Genomic DNA, 8,873 nt, shown 5'->3' with positions numbered 1-8,873 from the left:
AGGCATTACCGCAAGATCTGTGGAATAATAGCCTATAATGGCTCCAAATTCTTCCGGTAAAGGGCATATTTCATCATGAAAAAATTTAAAACAGTGAGTATTAATATCCCAATAGTCTATGGCAGAGTAAATAAAATCCATGTCAAGACTCACCCCCTTTATTCCAAACATACCCCCCATACGGAAAGAATCTAATGCTTTTTTCTCTTTAGAAGTTAAAAGACGACACCACTCATTCATGTACCCACAAAAGGTTCTTTTAGCTAAAGGCATGATTACTAGTTAATTAATTAATAAACTGGTTAAATTATGCAGTAAACAGAGGATTCGGAGGCTATTTATAAGCTTTTCCACGACAGAATTCAATTCCTGTAAGAAATAGGAAAAGTAACTCTGTCGCCAGGCGACAAATCTGTCGTGTGGCGACAGGTTTAATTACGTGGCGCCAGTATCTTTCTTCGCAGCGACACCTATTACGCGTGGGAAACCGTGTTTTTACTTGCTTGAATTCGACTTTGACTTGACTTATTATTATTTTCCTTTCCTATCCATACACCCTTATTATTATTATTATTATAATTTTTTATTATTATTATATTTTATTAAGCTTAATTAATTTTAGGCTTATTTTTGGTAATTATACTTTTTTCCTTCATTTTTTCATTTCTTTTTTGGGGGAGAAAGTCGGTACCCTCCACTAATATTAAAAATGACGGAAGTTTTGCGCAAAAATTACATTTTCTCACACACTCACATGCACAATAATAATAGGTCATGTAAATAAAATGTTAATAAACAATAAGTACATATATATACAAAGTGTCTAAGACATAAGTCATGTAAATAAAATAGACAAAGTCCTACAAAAGTCAAAATAAATAAAACACAGGTACAACTACGGTGCCGGAGGTCGCAAGTCGTGAGGGACACCAAATGCATTAAAGAAAGTCCTACTCCGTGGAGTATGTCCATCACCGTCACCTGAACCACCTGGCAGCGCAAACTGCAACTTAAGGCCAGGCCACCTAACCTCACCCTAGAACCCGACCGAAAGAGGTTGGGGCTGCAAGGGCTGCTGCGACGACGAGCCAAACTCGTACGTCCCACCACCCATCCCATCTCGAATGGTCGGCCCGGTCGGAGCATCCTCAGGTGATGACGCCGAGTCCTCTACGGCGGCGGCCTCAGAACGACCACCCCGACCACCGGAAGTAGTCCGGCGACGCCTCGAGTCGGACCTAGTAGTCTCTCTCCTAGGCTCGGGCCTCGACCGAGTGCGCGGAGAAGGAATAGGCTGCCCCTGCAAAAGTAAATCAAAGTTAGTAAATGCATATGAAAAAAACAAGTCAAAAAATGATAAATGCAAAAAAGTAATACCTCCTCAGCATCGTTGCTACGACAGGTAGCACGGTTCCGGAACCTCACAAGCTGGCTGCGAAAGGCATCTATGCACCTGGCCATAGCTGTCACCACCTCGCGCGAAAACTGCCAAAGTAACCAAGTCAGTAACAATTACGAAGTAAACATAAAGATGATATACAAGAAGTTACTTACTCGAGTCTGGTGACGAGGAATAGACCGCTCCACAAACTGCTCCCCCTCTGGAGCTGGCGGAATAAGCTCCTCGATCGGCCCATACATGCCTTGGTAATGTATGGACATCCTCGGGGGAATGAACTCCATAGGGCCAGCCTATCAAGAATAAAAGGTTAGAAAAACACTTGGGGGGTACCTAAAGAAAAACCAAGTGAATAAAACCATACCGCTGCCTCCTCTGAAAGAACAGGAGCCGGCGCTAGCAACGGTAGCAGGTCCTCCTCATAGCTCTGCTCGAAGAGAACGTAAGACCTCCAGGGAGTACCCCGAGTAGGTCCACTGGCACGATCCCGCTGCAGGGCATCATGAAACATGTGCCGGGGTGGAGGAGCAGGAACAACGAAAGTGTCTGACGAATGCTGGATGGCTACCCTCTCCCCTAGGTAGACCACCGCGTCGTACGTCCCAAGAAAGTAACGACGCTCAGCTGTGTACTGCGCCGCCAGCGCAGGAATAAGAAAAGTAGCCCAAGGTCGATAGACTGGGCTGGGCTCCTGGAAAAATCACTAAATAAGGCACTAATACCAAAAGATGATAAAAGAAAAGTATAGACTATAGAAACCCACCGAGATGATCATCTCTCGAAGGCGTAACACCTCCGGCGGACCTCTGCGGCCTCCCTAACTGGCAGCAATGGGGAGCACGCGAGGAGAAGGCCTCGCAGGCGCAAGAGAGGGGAAGTACTCGTAGAACCAAATCTATATGAAAACACAAAAATCAGTAAAGATTATGCTTCTAAATCTAGAGTGAAAATCTCGAAAAGGAAAAGGGATGTACCTCTACGACCCTCCAAAAGCTGGAAAGGGCCACCTCTCCAGACAAGGCCTTGCGACGACAGGAGCGCCGCAAGCCCAGTAGAAAGTCTGCATAGGCCATGCTGGCCCAATCATATGTCCCGACCAAGTGAAGGTCGCGAACAGCGGACAGGTAGTAAAGAAGTACTTTACTACCTCAATCAGGACATGCTGGCCCAATCCTAATTACATTTTCTCACACACTCACATGCACAATAATAATAGGTCATGTAAATAAAATGTTAATAAATAATAGGTTATGTAATTAAAGAATCAACAATCAAAGAAGAACAATTACTCTAATCAAACATCAATCATCAAATCATCAAGATCTAATCAAAATCAAACAATCTAAACATGAGTACTAAACAAAACAATAAATGAGATAGAGTTTAGAAATGCTCATTGATAATAGAGTAGATCTCCAATACAATTATCACCATTGAATATTCAATCTCTCAATCACCATTGAAATTCTTCACTTTCTCTCTCTAAAATCTACTCCTAAAACTAACCCCTAGATCTAGAGAGAGAAGCTCTTAACTACGCTAAAAATATGATCTAATTCTATTATGAAACTTCTTGCTACAAAAATAGAAGGAAATAACTATATATACAAAGGAGAAGGTCGGTTTTGACGCCCAAGAATAGACCCACGCAGGTGCGGGCGCTCGGAGGAGAAAGAGAAGTGCGCACGGGACACACCTAGAAAGGTGCGCCCGCACACACCCCACGTGCGGCCGCACACGACATATGTGCGGCCGCACACTCCCCGAGTGCGCCCGCACATATCTGGCAACCTCCTCTTCTTCTCTTCGTCCTAGCTCATGGGGTGCACACATCCTAGATGATGATGATGGAGGACAAAGTAGGCAGAAACTTCCTTGGAAATCTTGAAGAAAATGAGCCATGAGAAAGGCATATAAAAGGCCTTGAAGCATGCCCCTTGGATCCCCCCTTTGACTTAAAACTTCTTGCACAAGCTTTAGGCATGAAAACAATGAAAGATCATTGAGAGGAAGCTCGGGAATTCTTGGACAATCAATCACAACCTACAAACAAAGGATAAAAAGCAAGTAAAATAGAAAAATAACAAGTAAACTAGAAAAGGCATAAAATAGAGAAACTAACTATAAAAAGCATAAAATGAAGAAAACAAGAATAAAACTAAGGAAAACTAAAGAAAGTAGTAATAAAATGGAATGAAATTCATCCAAAAAGGGACGAAATGAGTGCCATAAATGTCACTCATCATTCAGTCAAAAGAAAGTCAAACACATTATTACAAAGCATTTTAATCAAATGAAAGTCAAATGCATATAACAATGCTAATAGAGTCAAATGAAAGTCAAACACATTCAAACAAAGCTTTTTTAATCAAATGAAAGTCAAATGCATTCATCATAGTTAATTGAGTTAAATGAAAGGGAAACCCATTCAAACAATGCTTTTTTATTCAAATGAAAGTCAAATGCATTCAACAAAGCTAATTGAGTCAAATGAAAGTCAAACTCATTCAACAAAGCTTTTTGGACCAAATAAAAGTCAAACACATTCAAACAAAGCTTTTAAAATCAAGTGAATGTCAAATGCATTCAACAAAGTTAATCGAGTCAAATGAAGGTCAAACACATTCATACAATGCTTTTTGAAACAATTGAATGTCCAATGCATTTAACAAAGCTAATTAAGTCAAACGAAATTCAATCTCATTAAACAAAGCTTTTTTAATCAAATGAAAATCAAACACGTTAAAACAAAGCTTTTTTAATCAAATGAAAATTAAAAACATTCAACAAAGCTAATTGAGTCAAATCAAAGTCAAACACATTCAAACAATATTTTTTGAATTAAATGAAAGTCTAATGCATTCAACAAAGATAATTGAGTCAAATGAAAGTCAAACACATTCATACAAAGCTTTTTGAATCCAATGAATGTCAAACACATTCAAACAGAACTTTTTGAACCAAATGAAAGTCAAATTCATTCAACAAAGATAATTGAGTCAAATGAAACTCAAACACATACAAATAAAGCTTTTTGAATCAAATGAAAGTCAAATGCATTCAACAAAGTTTTTGTCTCAAATGTAACTCAAACACATCAAACAAAGCTTTTTGAATCAAATGAAAGTCAAATGCATTCAATAAAGATAATTGAGTTAAATGAAAGTTAAACACATTCAAACAAAGCTTTTTGAATCAAGTGAAAGTTAAATGCATGCAGCAATGATAATTGAGTCAAATGAAAGTCAAACACATTCAAACAAAGCTTTTTGAATCAAATGAAAGTCAAATGCATTCAACAAAGATAATTGAGTCAAATGAAAGTCAAACACATTCAAACAAAGCTTTTTGAATCAAATGAAAGTAAAATGCATTCAACAAAGCTAATTTAGTCAAATGAAAGTCAAACACCTTCAAAGAAAGCTTTTTGAATTAAATGAAAGTGAAATGATATTAACAAAGCTAATTGAGTCAAATGAAAGTTAAACACATTCAAACAAAGCTTTTTGAATCAAATGAAAGTCAAATGCATGCAACAAAGCTACTTGAGTAAAATGAAAGTTAAACCCATTCAAATAAAGCTAATTGAGTCAAATGAAAGTCAAACACATTCATACAAAGCTAATTGAGTCAAATAAAAGTCAAATGCATTCTACAAAGCTAATTGAGTCAAATGAATATCAAATACATTCTAAAAAAGCTTTTTGAATCAAATGAGAGTCAAATGCATTCAAGAAAGCTAATTAGGTCAAATGAAAGACAAATACATTCAAACAATACTTTTTGAATCAAATGAAAGTCAAATGCATTCAACAAAGATAATTGAGTAAATGAAAGTCAAACACATTCATACAAAGCTTTTTGAACCAAATGAATGTCAAACACATTCAAACAAAGATTTATGAAACAAATGAAAGTCAAATTCATTCAACAAAGCTAATTGAGTCAAATGAAAGTCTACCATATTCAAACAAAGCTTTTTGAATTAAATAAAAGTGAAATGCAATTAACAAAGCTAATTGAGTGACAAAAGGAATATGTATGTTGTTGTCTACCCTTTCCCCAAGTCAAACTAAATTTGTAAACACCTAACCAACCTTATATGAATATAGGGCCAGTTAAGGGTCGATCCTAAGGGAATGCAATGATGAAAACTAAAGTCTAACTCAAGCTACCTCGAAGATGAAATTGAGATTATGGTTGGTACTAAAGTGAACTAAAACAAGTTTAACAAGTAATCAAAGGTCTAAACACTAGGGATATGGGTTCCACATGCAAGATCAATGATAATGCTAGTTTAGAGCTCAATTAATTAATTCAAGTATTGCAATGGACAAACAATAGTAGCAATCAAGAGAGTTCAAATGCTATCTCCTATAGGTCAATCTAGTGGTCACTATGAAAGGCAAACCAAGAAGAATCACAAATAAACTCAATCAATTAGAGCAACCTTCAAATCAATTGTTCATGTCATTAAGAGTTGCAATGCAATCTAGATTAATCTTATTGGGTGATCAATCCTAGTCTAATCAATCTCATGCAAAACTATGTCAACCAATTTAATTGCAACAAATCAATCAATCAAAGAGCATCAACTAGCAATTTCATTAATCAAACATGCTTCCCCCTTTCCCTAGCAACTAATCTACTCACTAATCATGGTGAAATTCAAGAACAAATAACTAGAAATTGCATTGATCATCATTCTATATCAAAATCTAATAGAAATCAATGTATTCAATAGTATCAAACTCAAATCTAAAGAAAAACAAGCATCAAGCATAAATCAAATAGCAAGTAAGTAAGAGATGAAAGAAGGAAGAGATTCTCACTAATATTGATGATTGAAAATGAAGAAATCCAAACTTGATTGATCAAATGTTGAGTTACAAATCCAAAACCAAGAATTCTCTCTAACTTCTCTTTAAATTCTCTCTCTAAAACTAAGCTAATGAAAATATCATCAAAAAGTTCCCTTCAAAAAGGAAATACAATTCTATTTATAAGCTAAGAAGAAATCGGCAGCTCCCGCGCCCGAGGAGAAATGGGTACGGAACCCTCCGCAGGCTATCTGGGCAGAACCCGCGCCCGTGGCAGGAGAGACCCGCGCCAGCGGCAGTACGCGCCCGCGGCTAATCCCTTGCTCCCAAAGCCTGATCAGGGGGGCTGCGGTCTCTCTGAATGGAGCGGCCTCTCAATTTTACCCGCACCCGCGGAGAGCCCTTGAGGCAACCGCGGCAAGTTCCTGCCAATTTTTGGCAGTTTTGAGCAACATAGGCCTACGCCCGCGGCAAGATGACCCGCGCCCGCGGCCTACTGGAATTTCCTTGGAGACCTCTCCGAGGCCTCTCCGAGGCCTCTCTAAGCCCTCTCTAGCCAAATGCTTCTCTCTTGCTTGATCATTAAGGTCCCGAATTGAATCCTTTGCCAAGGTGGTTCTTACAATACCTACACAAGTAAACAAAGAAAGGAAATAAAAGGGAAAAAGAGCCAAATAAAGGAAAACACGATAAAAACACGAGAATCATAAAGAAAAGAGGAAAAAGAGAAACTAAAGGAAAAATGACCAAAATTAAGAGAAGAAAGCAAGAAAAAGGGAAAGAAATAACCCTAAAAGACTACCCTATGAGTGCCATAAATAACACTCATCAAATTCCCCCAAGCTAGACTTTTTCTCGTCCCGAGCAAAACAAAGGCCAAGAAGGAAAAAGAAGGGCATATTCGAAATAAAAAGAAAAAGAGGGGCAAGAATTTACACTAAGACTCACTGTCGTAGGAATCACGGTTGTTTTTAGCTACAACAAGCCATTTTAAACTCCTAGATCGCCCTAGAGGACGAGTGATGCTCTCGTAAGGGTATCCTAAGAGTTTTCCCATAACTCTCCACCAAACCCCCAAGAGGCAAACCATAGAAAGAAAAGAAAGAGGAAAAAGGAAACAAAATCTTTACGAAATGGACTTTACAAAGAGACTATAATTCAAATGAATAACAACCTTTCAAAAGTGAATTATGTTATGCACGTTATAAGATACCTAAGGTTGATTGAAACATAAATATTCTAAGCATAGGAACTAGTTATCACACTCCACTTTCATCCCAAACGGTCTTACCGCGTTCCCCTTACTAATCTCATATCTCCCCTTAGTGAGCATCTCATAGATTCCGCGAAGGAACCGGAAAAAGATCAAATTCGGGTGGGGGACCTCTTTGAGCATTGTTTTGAAAATTTCCCCTTCCTTGATTTTTCCAATTACCCCTATTTTGATTTTTACCACCACCTTGATTATGGTTACCATTACCTTGGTTATGATTTCCATAACCTTGGTTTTGATTACCATAGCCTTGGTTTTGATTACCATAATTTTGGCTTTGATTTTGGCCACTATAACCTTGGTTATGATTACCACGAGAACCTTGATTCCCTTGGTTCCTATAACCACCACCATGATTATAGTTGTCAAAATTGCCTTGGTTTTGGTAATTCCTATTCCATTGGCCTCTTTGATTATCAAACCTTTGGACATATTTGTTTGACACAAAATTAACATGTTCACACTCATTGTTGTCAAACTCATCAACACATTCATTGTTGCAATTACTAGAATCATGGTCATATGATCCACATACATCACAAAACAAACATCCCATAGGCATATTATGTGAAGTAGAAGGAGTTTGAGAGTTAGAAGTACCTCTCCCCTTAATTTGGGAGGGAAGATTTGGAACTTGGGAAGAGGAAGAAACACTCTCCAACTTGGCCTTGATTGCCGTCATCTCCTTTCCCAAGTTTGTCATTTGAGAGGAAAGATTGTTGATGGCATTGAGATAGCCCACCGAGTACAACGAAGATTGCTTGCTTGAAGAATCTCTTTCCCCATCTTGCCAATCTCTATAGTAAGTCACCACATCCTCTATTATGTCCACAACTTCTTCTTCGGTTTTGTTAATGATTGGACCACCGGCCCCTCCATCAAGACATGCCTTGCCTTGAGGACTCAAACCACCATAGATGATTTGGATCAATTGATATGTTGGAATTCCGTGGTGAGGACATTCTCTTTGGTACTCCTTGAATCTCTCCCATGCTTCATAAAGACTCTCATTTGGCTTTTGCTTGAACCCTTGAATTAAAGCCCTTTCCTCCGCCGTTTTCTTTTGAGGATAGAAACGGGACAAGAAAGCTTTAGTGACATCATCCCACGTTCTCAATGAATTGGGCTTCACCTCTTTGTCTAGCCATTCCAAACACCTTCCTATGAGGGAGAAAGGGAACAACTTAAGGCGGATGAATTCTTGAGACACTCCATTAACCTTGATTGTGTTGCAATATTTTTCAAACTCCTTAAGATGGTTCAATGGGCTCTCGTTCTTTACCCCACTATATTGTCTCCTCTCAATTAGGGTGATCATTGCCGGCCTAATTTCAAAATCGTTTACCGGTGTTGTAGGTGGAGCTATGCCGCTCTCGAACCT

The 8,873-nt window shown here is 38.6% G+C and overlaps 1 non-coding gene across 1 annotated transcript; it reads left to right on the top strand.

Annotated features, from left to right (window-relative positions):
- Nucleotides 1-8,436: 8,436 nt before the first annotated feature.
- Nucleotides 8,437-8,542, top strand: LOC145599891 (small nucleolar RNA R71). Its single transcript, XR_014104141.1, has one exon. It is a non-coding gene; the product is annotated as a small nucleolar RNA R71 (small nucleolar RNA).
- Nucleotides 8,543-8,873: the final 331 nt, after the last annotated feature.

This window comes from Chenopodium album, chromosome 20 (assembly GCF_948465745.1).
Source record: "Chenopodium album chromosome 20, dcCheAlbu1.1, whole genome shotgun sequence".
Classification (NCBI taxonomy): Eukaryota; Viridiplantae; Streptophyta; class Magnoliopsida; order Caryophyllales; family Amaranthaceae; genus Chenopodium; species Chenopodium album.
This window is presented reverse-complemented; position numbering and strand designations above follow the sequence as displayed.